This window comes from Myotis yumanensis, unplaced genomic scaffold (assembly GCF_028538775.1).
Source record: "Myotis yumanensis isolate MYYU_CA2020_CCGP unplaced genomic scaffold, mMyoYum1.0.hap1 SCAF_1, whole genome shotgun sequence".
In the NCBI taxonomy this organism is placed as follows: domain Eukaryota; kingdom Metazoa; phylum Chordata; class Mammalia; order Chiroptera; family Vespertilionidae; genus Myotis; species Myotis yumanensis.
Window position 1 is genome coordinate 97,334,986 of NW_027223752.1, and position 23,973 is coordinate 97,358,958.

Below are 23,973 nucleotides of genomic sequence, written 5' to 3' on the forward strand. Positions count from 1 at the left end.
CTGAGACTGGAAATCAGGCTCCACACCTATACGCTATGCGTGACAAGCTGGGCAAGTGCTTGTCGGGATTCTATGCAATAAGGTAGACGGAGCGCACGCCCTTTGGGCATCACTGAATGCTTTTTCTGAGGTAGTTTCTAAATGTTGAAGTCCTGTCTGTTAACAGGACGAAAAGGAAGCTTAATTTGACCCTTGCTCCTGTGTGCACGGTGAGCTGCTTTCCTTCTATTTTTCTGGCTGCTGTCCCTACGTTCCTGTTGGGTAGCACTATCGTGTTATGAGGCTCTTGCTGCTCTGCTGATTTTTCTTATCAGAAAGACCTGCTCATTTCCTTTCTTTCGCAGGATCAGTGATCCTGGCCTTCCGAGCCTGACTTATTGATCGTCCTGTTAGTTGCTGCCATTGCTAGGAGGTATCGGTGGCAAAGTCACGGCGATGAACCCGACAGCTGCTTGGATCCCAAGGACCACACTGTTTTCTGTCTTGCCATAGCAGGGTGATTTGCTCAAAGTCAAACAGAATTGATTCTTCTATTTTCTTTACAGTGACTGATAGCATCTCAGAGTTTACCCACCCGTGTTGTCACTGGCCCTGGTGCTGTGTGGAGGATGCTTTCTAAATGGATAAAGTAGTAGAGGAGACAGGGTGTGCACACCGGCAAGGAGAAGAGGCAGCAATCCCACCTTGTTTCCCATCTCACCTGTGTATATGTTAACTCAATATTATTCTGTGAAAGTTTAAAATCATCACCTCTACCCAGGACCCGTGTAGGCAGAACAGAGACAGGCACAAGGCCTAGTGCCCTTTGGTCTTCCCTTTTGGGGGACCTGCTCTGCTATTCCCTATAGCCCCCCACTCTTGCCTTATTCCCTGCAGTTGTTAATTAATCCTTCCTTGAAATGTCACTGCTCCTAGCAGTGTTTGATTTTTAATAGAAAAACAGTGATGAAGGAAAAGCCTGTTGAAGCCTAAAGGATACATCTTCTGGAGGTAGAACTTCACGTTTTGGCACAAGAATTCTTAGCAACTGAAATTCCCAATTCTGGGACCTTCCACTTTGCATTCCTTCTGAAATGCAGTAACTATTTTAATATATTAATCTGAATATAAAGCATGATGTAAATGTTCCAGTAACTGGGTACTGTCATTTGCTATAAAAGAAATGAGGGGAGAAAAGTCATTAGATTTTTTTAAAGCTGTTTTGTAAATGTCTCCATTACCATTATTCTGTCAAAGTTTAAAATCTTTAGGATTCAAATTTTTACTACAAAAACTAATTCATGTTCTTCACATGCTGGTACATTTTAAGGTCATGAGGTAACCTTTCCTTCATTCCTCCTGCCTTTCTTCTTTCTGCAAACGTTATTATGAACTAATTAAATTCCAGAAAACTTATTATTAAATTCCAGTCATGAGAGAGCATGGTTGCCACCCTCAGGGAACTCAGACTGGTTAACAACCTCCAACTTAGAAATCACATCGTGTCTGAAGGCTTTCCCAGCTGTAGCCAATCATTGGTGTCTTCTCTATGTGTTCCTATAGCTTCCTGGTCTTACCCTTATTATAGAAATTCTCAGAGTGTGTTATAATTATGTTTTTTTTTTAAAAGCTTTATAATTTTATTGTTATTATTGTTTTATTATTTTCATTTTTCAGTTACAATTTGCATACAATAATATTTTGCTTTTGTTTCTCTCTAAATGAATGGAGTGTAAAGACCATGCCCCTTTCCTCTTTGTATCTTTTGGGATATAATTTTTAAAAAATATATTTTTATTGATTTCAGAGAAGAAGGGAGAGGGAGAGAGAGATGGAAACATCAATGATGATAGAGAAGCATTGATCAGGTGCCTCCTGCATGCCCCCTATTGGGGATTGAACCCCCTACCTGGGCATGTGCCTCAATCTGGAATTGAATTGTGACCTCCTGGTTCATACTAGTATGTCGATGTGCAACCATTGAGCCACACCAGCTGGGCTGATAATTTTCCATGGCATTTCATATCAACTTTTATTATGGATTACCTTTTCAAGGATGTTTGTACAGAAAACAGCCTTGGAAGATGTAGTGTCTCACCCTAGGGCAGAGGAACGATTTTTTTCTTCTGACCAGGACAATAAAAATATCATCTTAGGGGTAAGGGTTGAGTAGATTTTAGCACCCCCTTTAAAAGATCTTTAAAATATCGGGTTTCCTAAGCTCTGGGTTACTCAGCTGTGACACAAACCCATCATGTGTGCAGCTCACCTGGGACTGCCTCCATCTCACCTGAAATGAACTTGGGAGGGCTGGGAAGGGACATTGGTATGAATATAAAGCTCATATTGTCCAATGTACTGTGAGTTATCAAGTCTTTTCCTCTGACCCAAGGTCTTGTATCTTCTGCCAATATCAATAGCTTACAGGTAGGGCAAATCTCAGACCCTTCACTGTTATTGACAGTTTTTATAATACCTAGTATGTTGCCTGGCACAGTGTAGGGGAGTGAAATGAATGTTCAGTGTGTGTACATTTAATTTAATTGTATTGTTGAATGTTTTCAACAATATTTTTCACTTACTAGCTGTATTATCTTGGTAAATTTCTTAATCTGCCTCACCTCAGTTTCCTTATGTGTAAAATGGGAAGAATAGAAGTACCTGCATTATAGGTTTGTGGTAGGTGTGGAGATGCACTGCCTTTTGGGAAGGACTTGTCACTCAGCTGTAGGGACAGCTTGCACAGTCACACCACCTGAGGTCATAACCCTCCCTGGGCAGTCTGCAGCCAGTGACTGAGCAATGCTTTGAATGGGTTGAATAAGGAACAACCATTCAGGTTCCACAAGGGACAACTGTTTGGGGCAATTATTTGCATCGGAGCCCCCTGCTGGATTGCCTGCACAACAATTTTATTTCTCCCTCCTTGCTATTGTGTTTCCTTTTAAAGATTTTCCTGTCCTTTTCCAGGTGTTGATCCCTAAAACATCTCACTTTTATACTCACTCCCTGCCCCAAACTCTGTCCCAATATCAGCTGCAGGAGCACACCTGCATCAGGATCGTTGAGGTGGTGAGAGTCAGGGCATGCAAATCACTCAGAGCAGCGCTCGCACATGGTGATGCACATTAAATACCCACTTAGTATAGTTACCACTAAAATGATGGTGGTGATGAACTATATGGAACACCTGGAAGCATGGCTCCTGCAACTGAAAATGTTTGTGCTCCCCTGAGCGTGTCTGGTAAAGAGCACAAGGGAGTCATGAAGTAACTTAAAGCCATACAATAAGGTGACGAGTTGAAACAATCAGATAGATATTCAACCTGGAGATGGAAAGCTGACGAAGAACCTGGTATCTGTCTGACAATATTCAAAAGGCTGTGATCTGGAAGCGAGATTAGATTTATTTTAGGCAAACCCAAAAGTGAAGACTTGGGAAGCTCTTGAACATAGCTGCTTAGAGTCCAGGCTCTCGAAGGAGAGACCCCTGTCAAGGATATTGTCGAGAGGACTCAAGGTCTTGATGAGGATGAGTAGGATGGGTATAGACCTGATGTTCGCTGAGATTACTGGTTGGGAGAAAATTTAGAAATGCATTAGTTTAACTTTCTATAGGAAGCAGAACACTCATATTTGTTTTCTCAATATTTCCAAAACAAGTATCTTAAGAGTTGTTGGTTGTGCACTGTTGACACTGAGTGGCAAAGTTTTAATTTCTGCTGTTAGTTTAGTGCATGTATTGCAATATATGTGATCAAATAGACAGCTAAATATCTACAACTTCTTTGTATAATAGAATGCCTGGAGCTGTGGAACTTGAAAAAAATAAAAGTACTAGCAAGAGATGCTGTTGAAAAAGTTCCTGGAGGGTAGGGGGATTAGGACACGGTGGGGAAAATCCTTTTTGTTGGGGGAAGAAGACTTGAGTGGCTCCTTTTGGTAAAGTAGATGTGAGGTAGAGATCCTGCTCCTGACTTCTCTGGATGTATTTCCTGCCCCCATTTTAAAAGTTGCTGGGGAAGAGGTGAGCAACTTTGCCAAAGAGCCTTCCGGGGGGCGAGGGGTGGGGGGGGTGGGGGGGGGTATGATGCTCTAGACTTTGAGAACTTTCCTTTAAGTTTGAAAGCTATTAAACTTCACTTGATGTACTAGGGTGAAAGTGCCTGGAAGGAAAGTCATGTTCTGAATTCTGAGCTGGGAATGCAAGCTTTTGAGAGGTTCTAGAGAGCAGTGCTCACAGCACAGCACCTGGCTGACTCAGCATTCCTGGCATCATAAAGAGGTTTGGTAAGTGGGGGTGTAGGGTGTGGGTCACAGAGAAAGGCACAAATAGCATCATTTACCCAGGCTCACCTTAGTCACACATTTTTACCTTCTCTCAAGCCCTGGCAATGCCCTTTGTCCCCCCGTAGTCCGGAGGATGATATGCTGTTGTCAAACACCTTGATTATGCGCTTCTCTTCTTTGGCACTGGGCAGGCTATGTAGACAACTGGAAAGGAAGGTCATCACCTGCAGCCAGTTCAGGTTGACATCACGATCAGCTGTTTTGTGGCAATTTGGGTGGAGTGAAGTTATACATAATAAAGTATCTCTCTCTCTCTCTCTCTCTCTCTCCCTCCCTTTCTCTCTCTCCACCACTCCCCCCCTACCCCCCCGCATATTCATTGTAAAACTAGATGATTCCAGTCCATATCAAACTGATTTCTTGGGTCAAGGTAGGGACTTCTCAGAAGAGCCCTTTTGTGATGTTCTGATGCGCACATACATGTTTTCAGCTGGAGGTAGTGCTAGTAAAGTCTGCCGTGCAAGCTCAGCGGGGCTCCTAGGCAAACTGGCCCATCCCCTTTTCTTTAGTTATGTTAACCTGACAGGCACATTTCACTTTTCCATCCTATATCCGCTGGATTTCTCTTGGGCAATCATTGCCAGGTTTAACATAAAGGGTCCTGTCTCCTAGGAAGTTTCCAATGATGCATTGTGTGAGGAGACCAGAGGCAGTGAGAACACTGGGAAGAGGCTTTGCCTTTTTCTCCTCTCTTCTGAGAAACTGACACCAGAACCTGGAATCTGCGTAGCTAGCTCACGCCCAGGTCACTAAATTACTGCGGGACTCTATGATTTTTGGCAGCAGCAGCAGCAAATATGATTAAGGATGATGCATTTCAGGGGACTGAGGAGACTTTCTCATGTCTTTTCTTTGAATCGCTAATAAGCAGGACTGACCCTCTTTGAATAAAACCCCAGGACTTCATAGACTTATTATAAAAAGGGAGTGAGATCCTGGTGAGAAAATAAAGATATTCTCCAGATAAGTGGGAGTGTCTGGGAGTGGATTAATTTAAGTTCTAAAGGGGATATAACCCTTTTTTAATAAGGTGGAATATGCTAGATGCCACTGGTTAGGATAAGCTAGCTCACGACAGAATCTACAACCACGTATACCATGACATCATGAGAATCCAATGAGCCTGACTGGATTTTAGTTAAGCTAAATATCATACCCAAATTAATATTAACCACCATATCAGTCCTTCGTCATGGTGTATACGTCTACCTCCTTTGTTAGTTTAAGACCCTTCTTTAGGTGGTGAGTGCTCCCTGGAAAGGTGAGATATTCAGTCATAAGTCAATACATTTCAAGCACAAAGATATTTGTTGAAAAACCTCAGCTTCAAAGTCTGATGAGAAGTTTCGAGTCAAGGACACAAGGGCTTACTTACTTTTTTTAGGCACCAGAGAAAAAGGGCATTGAAGGTGCTCCCACTACAACGACACCCTCAGTGGGCGCCTCTGTGATAAAGGAAGCAAAATGAGTTAAAATTCAAACCACAGGGGAGGATTATGAGACTATTTGTAGAGAAGTCAGAACAGAAGCTCCTGCTTAACTCTCCCTGTAAGTTCTCGCCAGACAGTGTATAAACGTTTAACTCAAGGAACAGAAGTAAATCGTGCCCACCATCCTGGTGATAACATAGTACCTGCTATTCTGATGTTTTCCCAAATACCTGGCAGTTGAGTGTAGTAACTTCTCTATCCTTTGAAGTAACTGATAGGAATGTCTTTGAGGAAGGTCTTTTAATGTGGAATGCTGCTTCCGGAAGCTTCCTATTGTGTGGAAATATGCTGCTGATACGCTCAACTAGCTACATAGAGTCTGGGGGAAAAAGATAGAAAGAAAAAAGAAAAGGAAAAGACAGACATTTCATTCCATTTCTCCAGGTGTTTCCCTTCACATTAACTTGACTTAGACTATTGTCTCCCAAAGGTGTAACACTTCTGATCACTAATCAGTAGATAACACAGCCAGGGGAAATAGGGACTAGATGAAATAATAGATTTGAGCCTCTGGATTTTCCCTTAGCCATTATAAAGGTAGGAAAGGGACCAGATAAAAAAATAAAAGAATCCAAACAAAAATATGAATTTTTCCATAGAGCGACCACATGGACTTAATGGAAAGAAGCCCAGAACATACAAGATTAGTTTTTTAAAACTTTTTTTGGCAAATTTTAAATGTTTTTAAATGCTGCGTAGGCAGGAAAAACTAGGGATGGCATATCAACCATAGTCTGCATTTTTTTTTACCCTTTAAAACAATATTTTAAATACTCTGTAGTGGATTCATTCTACCTTGACAATGCAAGTGTATTGGAATAGTTTCATAGCAGCATTGTTCTTAATAGTAACAAACAGGAAATTATTGTTTCCACCAGTACACTGTGTAAATCAGGAATAGGTAAACTATGACCTGTGGACCAAATCCAGTCTGCAATCATGACTTCTATAAATCTAATTTAGTTTATTTTCAAATTGGAATACAGCCATATCTGTCAATTATGTATTGTGCAAGGCAGAATTGAGTGGTTGTGAAAGAGACCATGTAACTCACAAAGCCTGAGATATTTACTATATGATCCTTTGCAGAAAAACATTTGCCAACCACTGATATAAATGGTTGCATAAATGTTCAATGGGATACTACCATTAAAAGAATACAAAAGATTGATATATAATGATGTGAAAAGATATCTGCTATCAAGGAAAAGTGAATCAAAATAGAATGCTATAAGTATAGTTAAATCCCATTTGCCTAAAAACAAAGAATATACTAGTAAATATGAAAGGGTGAGGGCTATGCGCTCCCCTCCATCTTACCTGTATCCTCCATGTTGGGGCCACGTGTAGCCTTCTTCCCTGAAGCCCAGGCCTCTGCTGGCCGCGCCCGGGATTTTAAACTAACCAATGACAATCAAGGGAAGTGCGCGCCATAGATATGACCACATCCTGTGTAACAAGACCCGGCTCACGCCTGGCCAATCGGCAGGGCCCACAATCCCCTTGCATCACCTCCCTATTTAAGCTGGATTTTCCCATGGGAGGGGACTCTCTCTTCCTGTCGCCGGGGCCGGCCGGGAGCAGGGCCGGGCCGGCCGGGAACGGGGGTTGGTCTAGCTAGCCCAAAAATAAAAGGTCCTTCTGCTGTTGCATTGAACTGGCTCTCAGTGTGGAATTTTTGGGGATCTTGGAATCTGGGCATAACAAATATACATTAAAATTTTCTGAAAGAGTATATAAGAAACTTTACAGTGATTACCCCTAGAAAATGGATGTAGAAGGTAGCATTGGGGAGAGGGAAAGGGGCGGGAGGAAGAGAGAAATATTTATTTGATATTCTTTTCTATCATTACATTTTTAAAAATATGCTTTTTTAATTGATTTTTTGAGAGAGAGGAAGGGTGAGGGAGAGAGAGAGTTAGAAACATTGGTGAGAGAGAAACATTGATCATCTGCTTCCTGCATGCCCTCTACTTGGGATCCAGCGTACAACCCAGTCATTTGCCCTGACTGGGAATTAAACAGGCGACCTCTTGGTGCATGGGACCAACTGAGCCACAACACTGGGTTAGCATTAAAATTTGAAAAATTTTAAATTTTCGTATATTACATTTATATTTGAAAATAAAGTAAATTAAATTTATAGATGTCATGGGCATTTGTTAAGAACATATTTTTTTGTAGCATGAATTAATATAATGCCTAATGGCATAATAATAATGTCAGTCTTTTTTTTTTTAATCTTATGGCTATTTTTATTAAACATCGATGTAGTTTATTCTATTTATTTTAAATAGTAAATAGAGTGTTTCTCACATTTGAAGATTTACCTGCAATTTTAGGTTCACCATTTGCTTTAGGTGAGTACGATTTTCCTCTTCATTAATTTAGTGAAATAATTAAAGCATTTTATCCCAATTACATACTTTAGATCTTTTTAATTTATTTTTCACTATGAGGAATTTCACATAATGGTTGTGTTTTCCAATGTAATTTATAAAGCACTATTTTAGACCCCATGTGAGTCTTTAAATTTTTTTCCTATTGAAGATTTTTTAAATTTAAATTAAATTTATTGGGGTAACATTGGTCAATAATAACACCATATAAGTTTCAGGTGTACATCTGTCAGAGCCAGTCAAAGCACTGCTCAGCATTCCTGCTCTGAGTTCCTCTGCATCCATATATTCTTCTAAATTCTTCCCGACTACACCAAGGCTGGCTCCTACTTGAACCCTGTCCATTGTACTAACTGTTGGGAGCTTAGTCCAAGTTCTTCCTTTATCTTCTGTTCACTAGTTACAGGTGTCAGGTCCGAGCCTCTCGGCCTGGGGCTGGACCTCTTAGGACGCCGGGTCTTAGATGGAGAAGCCATGAGAGGCTGTGGGTATATAAGAATGAGTCTTTATTGCAGAAGCCAGTGGTCATATAGCCATCAGACAACACAGTCCTTCACAAGCAATCCCATATAGGCAGGCAGCTGGACACTGGCTGGTGAACAGATACATCCTTCCCGCAAAGCAGCATTAGTCTCTGTATCCACGGCTGTTATCTGAGCAGTTGCATGCTGCCTCTAAACTCACCACCTTACATTGTAGCGGTATCTGAGCTCCCCGCGTTAGAGTTACAGCCTCAGTAGTCTCTCCAACCTCTCTGGCTCAGCAGCTTCTCCTGTCTCCCCTGCTCAGCACACTGGCTGTTTAACATGGTAGCTATATCTGAGCTCTCTATGAGCTCTTAGCTTTACATCATGGCAGTACCAGCTCTCAGCTCTGTCTGAGCTCTCTAGCTTTTTCCCTTCCTAGCTGCTCTCTCTCTAGCAGACTAGCTGGACAGTAACCTGTATATTACTCCAGAGACAAAGAAGGCTAGTTTCCAACAGTGACATCAATCATTTTGGCTATAGAAGGGCACACAGGTGCAGTGTACCATGGGATTGTACCTCCTTGTGGTTTCTCAGCCTGATTAAGATTCCCATGTTCAGGGTGGCCTTGGATGTCTGGTGTATTAACAAGGCCTCTGCTTCACTGGCCTTGACTGGTAGGCATCTAGGCATCTCTGGCATGGTTCCCACAAGATCTTAACAATATGACATATATATATACTCTATAAGGGTCTTCATCACTCAAAATCCAGAATCCTCTGTCACCATACACTTGACCCCCGTTCCTCTTCCCCTCCTCATCCCAAGTCTTTTTAAATTTTAAACATTTTTTGTTTCTTATTTTATAGGAAAAAATTTGATTTGGGACAAATTTAAATACTACTTGATTTTTTTTTTTTAATCTGCAAAATGGAAAGAAAAATGCCACCAAACTTACCAAAATATTTTTTTGTGTGTGTTATAAAGAATTTTTTAGTGTTCAACCAATTAGCAATTTTTTTAAACACACAATTTTGGCACAGTTTTAGTGCAATTAAAAACTGGACAGTCCCAAGAAGGATTTTTGATGGTAAATGTGCATGAAACTAATTAAAAGGCATTGTTCTAAAATATCTAAATTCTGGAATTTTAGACTCTTTAACCATAAATGATCCTAGGAAAGTTGCAATCCACTGTGAAAAATTAGAGAACATGAGCTTTAAATAAAAGTAATATCAAAGGTCCCTTTCAGCATGAACACTCTATTTTTTTTTTGAGCCAGTGACTCTGATTTTCATCTCTAAAATGGGGATGGTTATATTTGCTCTGCCAATTTTTGTGCAAATTAAATGGATTAATGTATACTAGAGAAATTTGTAAATTCTAAGCTTGCATACCAGAACTTTTCAAAATATGGTATATAACCACTGTTAGTTTGCAAGATGATTTTCAGGGGGATGAAAAATTTTGTATTCTAATGATTTTTTTTTACATTTACTTTTTATTTATGGTGAGTGATATGTTACACACATGGTAGCTTCCTTTGACATTAGTTTCCAGAAGTAAAAATGTAAGTCAAAATAGAGAAAAATATTAAATAACTCATACCAAAGGTGGAACAAATATTTAACAAAAATCATGATGACCTTATGTGAATGATTAAATTCAGGAAACATTGCATTATAGAGACATAAATTTGTATTTTCAGATTTTTCCTTATGGTTCTCAATTGGAGTTGTTTAATCTGCTATGGCTGCAAACATGCTGTGATAATACAAGACATATGGAGCCCTTTTGCAGTAAAGGAATAGAGAAAAAAAGCAGATGCTTGCAGCATTTAGGAAAGGAACCCTATTATAGTTGAAATGCTGGCCCATGTGGGGTCCATAGTCTGAGGTTAGCGTAGGTTGCACTGATTTCACTGCAACAATAAGAAAAACACAGTTAAGTAGAGGATTGAAAAGTATACTTCTAATTAAAAATGGTGGCAGAGTAGGAGGATGGTACACAGACATGCTCCCAGGAACAAGCTGAAATTACAACTGAAATACGGAAAGGCTTCCTGAAAAATCAATGGAAAACTCACAGGAGAGAACCCTGATACCCAAGGACCAAAGGTGGAGCCAGCATAGAGACTAGTAGGAGGGGTGGAGGCGAGAAAGGGCTGGCCAGGCACCCAGATGGCAACTGAAGTCCTGGAGAGATATCTCAGCTGTGTATATATGTGTGTGTGTGTGTGTGTGTGTGTGTGTGTGTGAGAGAGAGAGAGAGAGAGAGAGAGAGCACGGGAGCGGGGGGCTGGGGAGGGGGGGCGGCTGTGGGGGGAGGTGCCACTGAGAACTCTGGGATCTAATCCAGAAGCTGAGCTCCTCAACAGAGAGCACCAAATCTGAGGATAGTACCCACATAACATCTAGCTGTGAAAAGCAGTGGGGTGCTGTCTTGCCAGGGATTGGCAGCTGAAAGTTCTGGCATCCCCTTAAAGGGCCAATGCACAAAAATTCCTTGTGGAGCCACCCACCTTGTGCTCTGGCAGAGGGAGGGTGAAATGGATTGGAGCTGTGAGAGCAGAACCCAGGGGAACTTGGGGAATAGAGCTCAGAAGGCAGATACCCCAAGTTTTCTGAGCTGAGTCATTCCCTCACACAGTGGAGGACATCTTTCCCACATAGACATCTGCCTTCCCTGGGGGGAAGACGGTCGACACACCCTATTGGAAAACACCTCGCCCTGGGGCCACTTAAGAGATTAAAAGTAACAATTAGCCTCCAGGCAGAAGCAACTGCCCCACCCTGCTGAAAAAACTCTCCTCACACCTGAGGACAATTGCCTGGGGGCAATTCAAGTCAGAATCCTATTAGTCTGTAGGCAGAGGTGGCCTCTGGAGGCTTTGAGTTTTGTCTGATCCAATTAGTCAGAAACAGCCTTTAACACTGTCCTGCACTAGAGATTGAGAGGTATAGAGAATCTACCTAATACAGAGTCACAAACCCAAACAGACAACCAAAATGAGGAAACAAAGGAACAACACCCAGATGAAAGAACTAACGGATTCTTCAGAAGAGATAAATGAAGCAGAGATAAGAAAATTATCTGAAATAGAGTTCAGAGTAATGATGTTAAAAATGCTCAACAGTATGATAAAAGATATAGTAACTATGAAAAAAGAACCTTCTGAGATAAAGAATGACATAATACAAATAAAGAATACATTGGAAGGAATACACAGCAGATTAGGGGAAGCTGAGGATCGAATCAGTGAATTAGAAGACAGAGTTGAAAATATCACTCAATTAGAGAAGCAAAAAAAGAGAAAACAAAGAAAAAAACAGGAGGACAGCTTAAGGGAGCTGTGGAAAAATGTGAAACATAACAATATTAGAATAGTAGATGTACCAAAAGAGGCAGAAAGAGAGAAAGGAATAGAGAAGTTGTTTGAAGAAATAATGGTAGAAAACTTCCCTAACCTGGTAAAGGAAAAAGTCACATAAGTTCAGGAGGCATAGAGAACCCCAAATAAGAATAACCCAAACAGACCCCCACCCAGACACATCATAATTAAAATGCCAAACATTAAAGACAAAGAGAGAATCTTAAAGACAGCAAGAGAAAACTGTTACCTACAAAGGAGTTCCCATAAGGCTGACACCTGATTTCTTATCAGAAACTCTACAGGCCAGAAGGGAATGGCATGAAGTACTCAAGGTAATGGAAAGCAAGGATCTGAGACCAAGATTACTATATCCAGCAAGGCTATCATTCAAAATAGATAGTTAAATAAAGAAATAAAGAGCTTCCCAGACAAAAAAAAAAAGCTAAAAAAGTTCATCACCACCAAGCCAGCATTATAAGAAAAGCTAAAAGGATTTCTGTAAGGGATTGCTGAGAAGAAGAAACAGAGAGAGAAACCTAGCCATACAGAATTAAAATGGCTATAAATAAGTACCTCTCAATAATAACTCTAAATGTAAATGGATTAAATGCTTCAATCAAAAGGCATAGGGTAGCTGAATGGATACAAAAACATGACCCAACTATATGCTGCCTACAAGAGACCCACCTCAAAACAAAAGACATACACAGAATGAAAGTGAAGGGATGGTAAAAAAAATTTTCCATGCAAATGGAAAAGAAAAAAAAGCTGGAGTAGCAATACTCATATCCAACAAAATAGACTTTAAAAGCATCATGCTAAGCAAAATAACCCAGTCGGAGAAAGATAAATATATGATCTCACTCATTTGTGGAATATAATGAATAACATAAACTGATGAACAAAAATAGAGCCATAAGGGAAGACAATATACTAGAATATAATAGAAGTAATCCTGTTTTTTGAAGATTTTTAATATTTCCTACAAGTTTTGTGATATCAACTGTACTATGTCAGTACAGTTTTGGTAATATTATTATACTTAAAATCCTTTTATTCTTAAACTAGTAATGTTTATTGCATGTAATATTATTATATGTAAGATCATTTTTCTTGAATAATTGGTGTTTATTGCATGTAACATTATCATATTTAAAATCGTTTTTCTTGAGAGATTAATGTTTATTGCATGTAACATTATTATATTTAAAATTGTTTTTTCTTGAAATAAAAAAACTGAGAAAAAAAAAGAAAAGTATACTTCTAGAAAGGACTTACACTTCTGAGAAATTAACTTGTGGCTTATTATAGTAAAGAATATTCTGAGGAAGTATGATGAGCAAATCCAACTGTTTGTCTGGCCAAACTCCCACAGATCAGCCAGCCCAGTGAGTCATCATTAAAGTTGCTGGAATTAGGTAATGGCAGCAAATAAGAGAGGGGAGCAGCCTTAGGAAACCCACCTCTCTGTTCACAACCTAAAGCTCCTGGAATTCTGCATGAGTATGACTTTCATGACTTTCGGTGATAGTGGCAAACCAAACTCCGGCTGGAGGAAGTAAGAGTTGGGTCGGGGTGCACGTCTTTTTCTGTGACCTGAAAGCAAAAATGTCATGTTCATAACACAGTGGTACACTCACACAGGCCTTTCATCCCAAGCCTTTCCTATTCTGCCCAGCGGAGAGCTCCCAAGGCAGAGAGCCCTCTTCCAGGGTGTCTGCACATTTTTACCTCAATTTTCCTCAGCCCACCTGAAAAGAATACATTTTGTTCCCTTGTTTAATCTCATGCCCTTGCTATAGGAGTATCAAGCAAGCTACTGCATTGAAAGTTGAGGACTCCCAGACTCACAAGGTTCCAATCTCTGCCCTTCATTTAGGAAACGGAACTTCTTGATCTCTAGTACCTGCTTGTGTGACTACTGATTTTTTTTTTTTTTTATGTCTCTGCAAATTCAGATGACTAAGGAACTGCTCATGCAGCAATTTAGAAACAAAATGGAGTATCCACTTTATTTAAAAAATTCTTTGAAGCCTGCCATTTAACCCCAGCAGGGAAGTTGGGATTTTTCAGCCACACATAGTGATTTTATTCCTCTGGAGGCTTATATGAATAATTAAGCTTTTTCAGAAAAGAGAGCAAATAGAATTCTGCAAGGTAATCAAAAGCGGATATGCTAATTTGGGTCTATATGACTATTTTTATCAGAAAGAACATTAAGCTTAGATCACTTATTCATCTAAGTTAAGAAAATTGGAAAAGGGAGCAAGACTAGCAAATTACCTTTGCTGATGGTCAAAACCAGCCCTAGCTTGGACTCCTTCTTAATCATCTTTCTCAGTGTAAAACCTAGTTACTAGGATACGGCCGTGTGGCAGCATCTTTATTAGAAATTGTGTGGGAGAAAAAAAGGTCAGAGGCTCATTTCCAATAATGGTTTGACAAGGAATACGGAGAAAAGGGCAGGAAGGAATTGAGGTTTGTGGTGTTTCCCTAAATCAAGATTTTGAGATAATAGCACTTATCTGAGTGGGAAGGCTCCAGGAATGCAATTTATTAATCTCAGGGTTGAAAGAAAAAGAGACATGAGAGCATATTATCATCAACATTAAGACCAGAAAACCTAAAAGGATATGTAAATATCCTTCTAAAAGATCAGGTAAATGCCAAAATATCAGGTAAAGTACAAAAATGCTATCATTTATGAAAGTTTTCTTTATCTCTGGCTAAATCCAAGAGCTCTATAATTATATAGGTAGAAGTCACACCTCCAAATATTAAGATTTGAAAATAGTCAGTGGCTGAGTGGCTTAAGCATTTAGAAAACTTCACAAGATCCAAGTTGCTTTCCTTAGAGAAGGTCTACAAGGTCATGAAACCCCATGACTCCGCAATGCACCTGCCATTCCCTTTCCTGTAAGGAGCAAACAAGAAGGTGGAGAGAGTCTGGAAGTCCTTTCACATAGATATAAGCAGGGCATTGAGATTTCTTCCAAAATATTATTATACTTTGGATGTCTACAATTTTAAATATTTTTAACAGTTAAAAATTGATTCTAATACTTATAAATTTATTTGTGTGATATATATGCATATATATTTTTCATCCCTTCTTCTTTGAAATTTTTCTATTACTGTGGTAAATTGAATTATAGTTCCCAATTATTACCTTCATCATACTAAAGGATTTTACATACTTGCTCTTTGCCACAAATTTCTTAGTTTCTTCTCTACAGGTGGAACATACATCCTTGCCCCATTACCTTTGACCATATGGTCATGTGACATGCTTTGATCAGTGGAATATGTGTGGCTACGAGGTAAGCCAAATCTGAGCAGAAAATTTAAGTAAGCTTGTGCAATTTGTCTCCATCTACCCTTGACCATCTGCCCTCTGCCCTGAGAACACCAGGACCTACGTCTGGCTGCTCCTTCACTCTGGATCCCAATGTTTGCAGACTCAGAGCTGGCCCCATGGGACCCAGGTCAGCCTCAGGTAAGCCCCTACCTGGTTACCTATGTAACCAACACACCTGCTGCTGCCCTGCATCCTTTATATAAAAGAATAAGTATTATAAGCTACTGCAACTTTGAGTTGTTAGCATCACAAAACAGTTGACTAAACAGTACTTTACTTGTTCTTACTAGGCAGCTTGCAGGGTCATGTCTTAGGTGAGAGGCAAGGACAGCAGCCAAAGCTCAGGACTAGCCCTAAAACCTGTGGAATTGTTCTGACTCAGCCCTCCTCCTGTTCACCTGTTACTAACCTAATAGTGGCAGCCAGGCTTCTCACAGAGACTGTTGGCACTTTTTGAGCTGGACCAGGAATAGGATGTGGTCAGACCCTGGCCAGGTGCTGAAGTGTTCCGTGAATGTCAGAGGCAGCACCGTCCATACCAGGGTCACCTGGATCTCCTGATTTGTTTATTCAGAGGGTGTGTTTTCTTAAAGTGACCCTCCTTGTTTTAAGTTTTACTAAGTGTGTATGGCAGTCAGGAGTATATAGAAGTATATGAAATTGTCTTAGTTCTCCTGCATGGAATAATTTAATATGCAGTATTCCAAGTGTGCAATTGGATCAGTGAAAGTGAGTTACAGCAAATTGGTTAAATCTTATTACAACAAAACATATTATAAGGGAGTGTTTGTGACCCAAAATATTTCAAAAATATACTAATGGCCAATTTATTGAAATAAAATTTGATGTTTCCTTGCTTTGTACAATGTGAGTTGACTTGCAATTTTTTTTTTTTTTTTTTTTTTTTTTTTTTGCGGGGGCGAGGGGGGGTGGAGTGTTTGGCAGTATTCTGCAGAGTGACAGGGTAAAGACTCATAATGAACTGGCAGGACTCATTTTAAATGCCTAACCACCCCAGCCCTAACTTTGTATTCCTGAGCAAGTCACATTGAGCTGTTTCCACTTCCCCCATCTGCAAAACAGTGACAGTAACAAGGGGAATAAAGATTATATATGAGATTATATGTTTAAAGCACTTAGCACACTGCTAGCATATTATAAGCACCTGATATTTGTTAGACATCTTTTTACTCTCATCTATGCCATAAATATTTATGTATAAAGCACAAAAACATTCAATATTTTTAAAAGTTTTAGCTGTTGGTACTTCCAAATGGTTAAAATATGCATGAATTTTCACCAAAAACTGAAATCTTACTACCATGATAGAGGAGATAAAAGGAGAAAAAGGAAATAATTCTGTTTTGTTTTGACAAAAGACAAGGCAGTAATTTCCATAAATATTCAACAACTAATATCAAGAATTTGAACATTTTAAAATGTCATTGCCTTTTAGTCATAATTATACTCCTTTACATTCCATAGCACTTATTCTTTTCAAGGTACTTAGCTAGCTATATTTTTTAATTCTCCCAGCTATTTTATGTTATTTACATATTTCATATCCATACAATTCTTCTCTGTCAAAGTCAATGACATTTCCAAAAATACTGAATATTGAAAACTTCCTAGGCAAATACTCTCAAGGTTTTATTATTATTATTATTTGCATAACTAATTCACTTCTTTCTTCTAGGGGCTTACTCCTTTGACAAGACCAACCAAGATTTACAGATTGACTTATTTCTTAAAGTTTTTTGTATTATAAATTTTTAAACAATGAAAAATATAGAAATATTAATATGAATACACATATAATCACACCCCAATTTTTCATAATTTTATGCTGTTTTTTAAAAAACAAGACACTAGAGTTAAAGCTGAGGTCCTCTGTGTAAATTTTCTTCTTTTCTTTTCCTGAATTTGCTACAGTTTTACATTCTTTTAAGCTTTATATAAGAGTTGCATATTGTAATTATTATGATACAAATTCCAGTTTTCTCAATATCATGCATTGAAACCATCCATCTTCACTAATGCTGTAGATATACTAGCACAGCATTCACTGGAACTGTTGTCTAGTATTTCTTTGTATGAGCAAGTAACAACTTATCCATTTTAGGTTCATGTTTATACATTTGTGCTTTTTAGCAGATGCTGTAGTTTTTTGCCTTATACCTGTGGCAGGCCACTTCTTGTGACACTGTGCCATAGAATTTCTGTTCTGGCACATTCAGTCCACCTGCAGGGCAAGTTGAAATGCCCAAGAGTCTGAAGTAACCTTCATTCAACGATAGACATGAATTTAGTGGATGCATAAATACTCAGCTCTTTTCATACCTCTTATGAGGAAACTCTGAGGTGTGCTCTGCACCAGTATTTGCCTCAATTGTCCATGATGGCAATATGTTGATCATTAGTCCTTCGGCTTTTTGCCTTCTTATGGCACGTCTCTACTTGCCCACCCATTTATTCCTGGGATCACTCCCGACCTCCCGGATTAACTGTGTGCACTCAGATCTTTGCTTTAGGATCTATTCTTGGGAACCTAAACTAAGATTGGTATTCAAAACATGCCTGCAATAAACATACTGTGCTTGACATTTCTCCTTATCCACATGAAGGTACATTTCTCTAGGACAGAGTCAGCAAAATATAGCCCAGGCATCCAACATCCAAATCCAGCCTGCCACCTGCTTTGGATAGCCAGTGAGCTGAGAAAGGAGATATATATATATATATATATATATATATATAGAGAGAGAGAGAGAGAGAGAGAGAGAGAGATCAAACAAATAATAGTATTTCATGACATGGGAGACTGTATGAGATTTAAGTTTTAGTATCCCAAAATAAGGTCTTGTTGGAGTGCAACCATGCTCATTTGCTTACTATCAATGGCTGTTTTTACACTATCCCAGCAGAGATGAGTAGTCACTCCAGAGACTGCATAGCCTGCAAAACAGAAAATATTTGCTGCCTGGTCCTTTACAGAAAAAAGTTCACTGGCTCCTGATCTAGAGTGTATATCTAAAGTAAACATTTTTGTTAAAAATAATGTATATAATTAAATAAAAGTTATCTACACTAATAAAAGAGAAAGATGGTAATTAACGTACTACCGCTACTCTTTTCATTGGCTAATCAGTGAGTATATGCAAATTAACTGTCAGCCAAGATGGCGGCCGGCAGCCAGGCAGCTGGAAGCGAACATGAGGCTTGCTTGTTGCAGTGAAGGAGGACTCCAACGTTCCCCGCCTGCGCTGCCAGCCTCTGAACTACAACTCTAAGCAACTATGTACTATGTTGCAAACATAGAAGATAAACAAAACCCCAGAAACCGGCTTTCAGTCAGCTGGGCTTTAGCAACATTGTATCGATGTTTTCAGCAGCGAGGCCTCAGAGCTAAAGCTGGCCCAGAATTTAAAAAAAAAAAAAAAAAAGAAAAGAAAACAAGGAGCGGTTGGGACCTTCAGTCACTCACCACCAGGAAAACAGCCCTCAGCCCCTCACCCAGACTGGCCAGGCACCCCAGTGGGGATCCCCACCCTGATCCAGGACACCCTTCAGGGCAAACCAGCCAGCCCCTACCCATGCACCAGGCCTCTATTCTATATAGTAAAAGGGTAATATGCCTCCCAGCACCAGGATCAGCGTGACAGGGGGCAGGGCCCAAACCCCCTGATCGCCCTCTGTGTGTGACAGAGGGCTGGGCCAAAACCTCCCTATCTGCCCTGCTCTGTGCCTGATAAGGGAGAGCTCCCCAATCCCCTGATTGCCCCGCAGCTCTATGTTTGACAGGGGGGAGCTCCCCAACCCCCTGATCGGCCCTGCTCTGCGTGTGACAGGGTGCGGCGCCCCAACCCCCCCCAACCCCCCTCCACGGGCCTTGCTCTGTGTGTGACAGGGTAGAGCCATAACCTCCCCATTGGCCCTGCCCTGAATGTGACAGGGTGCAGCACCCCAACCCCCTGATCCGCCCTGCTCTGTGTGTGACAGGGGGCGGTGCCCCAACTCCCCTATCGGCCCTACTCTGTGAGTGACAGTGAGGAGCTCCTCAACCCCCTGATCGGCCCTGCTCTGTGCGTGACAGGGGGTGGCGTCGCAACCTCCCCATCGACCCTGCCTCGAGTGTGACAGGGGGCGGTGCCCCAACTCCCCAATCGGCCCTACCCTGAGCGTGACTGAGGGTGGCATCGCAACCTCCCGATCCGCCCTGCTCTGTGCATGACGGGGCAGCACCCCAACTCCCCAATCGGCCCTGCTCTGAGCCTGACTAGGGGCTGCACTTAGGAATTGGGCCTGCCCTCTGCCCCCCTGGAGCAGGCCTAAGCCAACAGGTCGTTATCTCCCGAGGGGTCCCAGACTGCGAGAGGGCACAGGCCAGGCTGGGAGACCCCCCCTACCCCCCCCCAGTGCACAAATTTTTGTGCATCGGGCCTCTAGTATATATATATATATGTTTGTGTGTGTGTGTGTGTGTGTGTGTGTGTGTGTGTATCCTATATAATAAAAACCTAATATGCAAATTGTCCCCTCAGGCAGTTGTTTGACCAGGAGTTCTACTGCTTGCTATGACATGCGCTGACCACCAGGGGGTGGCACAGAACATGGCAAATGTCAGCAATGCAGCACTGGCAGTGGGCAGCAGTAGAGGAGCTGACTGCAGCAGGATGGTGGAGCAGGTGAGGCACCAGTCCAAGGCGGGTGTGATTGCCCTGCCCATCACTCCACAGACAGCGGGGCCGCTGCCCAGCTCCCAGGTGTTGAGGGAGCCAGGCAGGGGGCCTAGCCCAGATTGATCACCCCACAGGTGGGATGGTGGAGCAGGTAAGGGGGCAGAGCCAGGCCACAGCAGGATGCCAGGTGGAGCTGCAGGGCTTGAGGCTGGGGGTGTGAGCTGGGCCCCGATCCCTGCAGGCCACCCCGAGGGATCCTACCCATGCAGGAATTCATGCACCAGGCCTCTAGTATGTGTGTGTGTGTGTGTGTGTGTGTGTATATATATACATATATATATATGTATATATATATATATATATATATATATATATATATATGCATGTTCTCCAAAGTGGTTGCTGCAACTTATACTCCAATCACCAGGAGCATTTGAGTGTTTCCATTTCTCCATACCCTCACCAGCATGTTTTTAAAAACCTTTATAATACTTGCTAATCTCTTTTTTTAAACAAAGAAATGTTCATATCTAAGAGTCTTCTAAAGAACAATCTACAATTGTTTGTTTTTTAAAGTTTTTATGTTTATGGCTAACTTCAATTTGTATAGCCAGTGAGTTTATATACGTAAACCATGATATTGGTTTACGTTTATTAGAGTGATATAAATTTTCCTTTTAATTTTTTTTTTAAGAAAAAAGAATAAATTGATTGAAAGAGAAACAGTTAATTATGTGACAGTGCAGTGATGTGCAGATATGGCAAAATCATAAAGATGGATTCTGAATGATTGAAATGTGTGGAACAATGGAGTGGAAATTTGTGATCTGTGTTTTATTCTGAATCAGTCACTTGCTAATTGTGTGTTCATGGTCAAATTATTTATCTTCCCTGGATTTCAGTAAATGCAAATAATTGCTAAAGCTTTCTTACCTCTCTTATAGTATTACCAGTGGCCCGGTGCATGAAATTCATGCATGGGGGGGGGTATCCCTCAGCTCAGGCCTGCACTCTCTCCAATCCGGGACCCCTTGGGGAATGTCCGAATGCCCTGAGGGATTGAGCCTAAATCGGCAGTTGGACATCCCTCTTGCAACCCGGGACCGCTGGCTCCTAACCGCTCACCTGCCTGCCTGCCTGATCACCCCTAACTGCCGTCCCCTGCTGGCCTGATCACCCCTAACTGCCTCTGCCTCGTCCCCACCACTGTGGCTTTGTCCAGAAGGAGGATCCGATGACCAGAAGATGTCTGGTCGACCCAGTCTAATTAGCATATTACCCTTTTATTAGTATAGATTTTTGAGATTATAAATTAACATAAAAGTGTAGAGTATTATATAAATTAAGACATTGACATGTTGCACCATCTCCATGCACAGACTGTATCACAAGTTAACTGGAGTTTCTACCTGAAGATGACCAACATGGTCTACTTTTGGTGTTTGAGTTTTACTGTCAATAGTCCCAACCCCATACCCTCCAGTTCTATTTGTAGAATTTCTATTGACTGTGCCCCAGCCTTCTTCCATGAAGCTTTCCCCAGATTTTATTCCTTCTTGTCATCTTGCATAATGTCTTCCTCTAGTAAATCTTTGTATTATTGAAGCGTTCTCTCACAACATGGTACAAACTCCCTGTTTATTAGTTGGACTGCGTATGTGTTATGCACACAGACTGTTGTATGCCTTTAGCATTGTATTCAGACTGTAGCTTTGTTCTTTGCACTCAATATTAGCAAATCAATGTGTTGACTTTAACTTTTTTTTATAAGCATCCATTACTTCTTTAAAGTATGTTTTCCCTAATTTTGTCTATGTGGCTGAGAATATGAGCTCTAAATTTGGTGTATAAAATCCTGTATGATGGACCTCTTTGTTGGTGCTCTTGTCCCACTTTGGGCGTCCATTTATGCTGGGGTTCATGTCCCAGCATCAAGAAGGGTTCAGGAATCTGGAAAAGGGGCTGCGCGTAGATGACATAGGAATCCAGAGACTAATAAAGAGTCCGGAGACGAGATATAATTTTGAAAGGCATTGGGGGTCAGAGGACCTTCAGCTAAAGGAACTGAAGAATACCTCCTTGTCTAGGACCCTTGCTTTTATTAACTCAATTTGTCCTAAGGCAAGGTGGAGCTAATCCACTTCAATGGGTAAGGTATCAAAGGGTACAGAGTCCATTGTCAGAATGGGGGAATAGCCTAAGGCTATTCAGGTGTTTGGCCAGGAGGCAATAACATGTAGATTAAGATACCCTTTAACTGTTTGGCATCCACAATCAATTTACTATTCAGGTTTGGGGAAATGCCTTTAGACATTCCCAACAGGTGACTACATGTGTGACTCAACCCTGTTGAGACCCCAAGTTTCATCAACCTTTTGATGAAACTCTTGAAATTATGACATGCTGGAATTGGTCTCCGGCACCTCTTCCTACTTCGTGAGGTTCACCTTAAAACAACCTGTTCTCTGCTTCAGCCACACTGACTTGTCAGCCCCGAAAGTGTGCTCCTTTTGCATCAGAGCCTTTGCCATTATTGTTCCAAGTGTATGAAATGATCTCCCTATCCTTTCACTTTTTAATGTTTACTAATCTTTCGAACTTGGTCTCAATTGTCTCATCTCCAGAGAAGCCCTCCCTTACCTCCTTGGCCATATTCAATTTCCCTCTTGTCTGCCCTGATAGCACCATAGACTTTCTATTGGCAGTGTTTATGAGAGTGGAAATTTTATATTACTTGTATGATTATTTGAGTAATGTTAATCTTATCCATTAAGTCTTATGCTTCATGAAGACATGAGAATATTTGTATGCCCTTGCCATTGTATGTTGAACATCAAATACAATCCTTGAGTACATAGTAAATTACCAATGATTATTTGTTGGATGACTGACTGAATGGATAAAATGTTATTCTGTCCCCTGCAAAATTAAATCCAAGGTATAGTTCTCGCTTGCTTTCATCTTCTATGATGAGCAAGGAAAGACATATGAGCAGGGCATAAATTAAACTTTAGCTGCTTTAGCCAAGTAGTCTGGGAATACTTCCAGAGTGTCAAGACACCAGTCATAACTTCCAGGAATCAGTGATTTCCTGCAGCAATTCTTAGTGACCTGCTATTGCTGACTCTTGCCCTTTGAAAATATTGTCCCCAAGCAAATGCCAGAATGCTGTCTGTGACAGCTGGATTCCTGCTGCAGGCCTCTCTAAATATACTCAGGTGCCATTTAACTTAAAATTTCTACCTAAAAATAATCTGGTTGTTGAGCCACAGAACAATAATACACAATTGAAATTCAGGTTCCAAAAGAATAGGCATTTGACTGCTGACATTAAAAAACCTGTCTGCTGTGAGGCATGCATTACAGACAACCCTGCAACATCACACATCAAATCTGACAGTAAGGGCAGCGTGTATATATAAACACAAGTGTGTGTGTGTAATTATTATTAACACTCTATATTTGAAAAGTTTATCTTATGTTTAGCAACACTAGAATTTATTGTCACTTATCAGTCTTAATATTATGACAATGGATTATGGCATAGAGGACTTTTTAAAAGTATATATCTTTTAGCCACTTCAATAAAGTGAGTTCTCTTAACTCTACCCTCAAATGTCTTTTTAAAAATTTCCAAAATAATTAATGAGGTTATGTTTGAGTGCAGATAAAATATTTTGACTTTAGGGTACCATGTTGGTATGTTATTATAAATACCCTCATGGTATTTAGAGCTTGGCAAGAACATGGTCCATGAACAGATGTCAGCAGTTAACCTATGCAATGACAACACATCTATGCTGTAACTGGGCCACGGCCTCCGTCAGCAGCATCGTCTCGTGTCTCTCCACAGCCCCATCAGCAAGTGCTGCTCAGGGCCA